The sequence below is a fragment of the Cynara cardunculus genome (assembly GCF_001531365.2).
Source record: "Cynara cardunculus var. scolymus isolate 2C chromosome LG 3, CcrdV1, whole genome shotgun sequence".
In the NCBI taxonomy this organism is placed as follows: Eukaryota; Viridiplantae; Streptophyta; class Magnoliopsida; order Asterales; family Asteraceae; genus Cynara; species Cynara cardunculus.
This window is the reverse complement of record NC_037530.1, coordinates 32,518,081-32,520,120: the sequence shown is the minus strand read 5'-3', so window position 1 is coordinate 32,520,120 and position 2,040 is coordinate 32,518,081.

Below are 2,040 nucleotides of genomic sequence, written 5' to 3'. Positions count from 1 at the left end.
TGTTTCATACATAATCTTTCACTGTTTCACTTGACTGCTCATTATTTCATACCTAATCTTCAATCCTGGTTATGATGAAAAGATCCCATATCCACTTGAATTTAAGCTTTGTAAATGGCCAGTTCATTGGAATTATTCTTGATGAATTTGTTGTTAATAACTTTCAGTCAATTCTGTTGGATTAATAGCTATGTTTGTAAATAGGTAGTTTTGATAAATGAAAGAGATTTGATGACTAAAATAATTACAAAAGAAAAAAAAAATCTCAATCTAAATCCTGCAAACCAAACACAGGAATGAATTTTAAATCCAATCAAATCCAAATCCCATGAAATCCAAATCCCTCCTGGGAATCCAAATCCCTCAGAAACATTCTTGCAAACCAACTAATCCAAATTTAACTTCATATTTTTATATTATTCAACAGTTTGTTTTAAGTAAAGAAATTAAAAAAAAACAATAAAAAAAATCAATTTTCATTTCTTTTAATTTATGGAATGAAAAAAAAAAATTATATGCACACATACAGAATAATTTTGTTGAAAATTTTAATATAATTTTTACTAATATTGATATTTCTGTTTGATAACTGAATAAATATATTAAATTGTTATTTTTTAAATATTTAAAAAAATCCAATAAATGAAAAGTTATCACAATCACAAAAATAAATAAATATATAGAGAGAAGGTTTACTTGCAAACCACGTTATTTGTATAAATTGTATAAAATTCATTCAACCAATCATAATTTTTCATTATGTTTATTTTTTTTATAATTATGAGAGGTTGATTAATCATTTTTATTATGAATGGTGTTAATCATGGATATTATCATCTTCATTATTTTAATTTTAGAGAAATATATGAAACAGTTTCATTAAAATTTCATTAAGTATTATATGAAACAATTTCATGAAAAAATTTCATAAGATTAAACAATGAAATCCACGGATGAAGATGGTTTGTATTTGATCGCTCCCCTATATATATACACACACACACACATATATATATATATAGGAGCGTTCAAATAAAAACTTGCCCCATTTGTGTAAACCATGTAAACCAATCTCATCCATCCATTTTCTTGATCAATGGCCAAGATTAATTTACTTTATTTTAGGAAATTAAAAATATATATACATATATTAAAATTTTATTTTATTTCAACAGTAAGGGCAAAAATGGTAAACAAAATTTAACATTTGTTAACATCTTTCTAGATATTAATGACACTATTTTCATTTTTTAAAGCAATATATTATTTTTAACTTTAAATCACATTCATCAATAAAACATATAAAAAAAATGAATATAACACACCATATTCAATTATATGGAGTGAATCGTTTTAAATTTTGAATTACATTATATGAACGAAATTGGTTTCACCAAGAAAATGTTTCGGTTCACATAATTTATTTGCAACAAGACCCGATTTCACGTTCATGAAACTTGTTTCATTTTCCTTTTCATAATATATTTTCAAAATGCATCGGTTTCATTTTTCTTTTCATCAACAAAATGGATCAACTACACCATCAATGCAACGGTTTCACCACAAATATGTTTTGGTTCACCTAATTTATTTGCAACATGAATCGGTTTTACGTTCATGAAACCTGTTTCATTTTACTTTTCATAATTTTTTTCAAAATGCACCGGTTTCATTTTGCTTCTCATAAAAAAAGGTTAACTACAGCATCAATGCACGGGTTCACCATAAAAATGTTTCGGTTCACCTAATTTCTTTGCAACATGAACCGGTTTCACGTTCATGAAACCTGTTTCATTTTGTGGATTTTTTTTTTGTTCATCTACGTTTTGATGATTTCATTTTATAATTCAATTGTTTCATCAAGACACGTTTCCTGATTATAACTCATGACAATATATGAAATCCAAATTTTTAATATTTTAATATAATTAAATATTTAAATGTTACCATTTATATAATTTTCTTTATTACGTTTCTTTAATTAAGATTTATTAATAACTTCTATATTTAATAGAAAATATTGTAAATGACCGAAATACC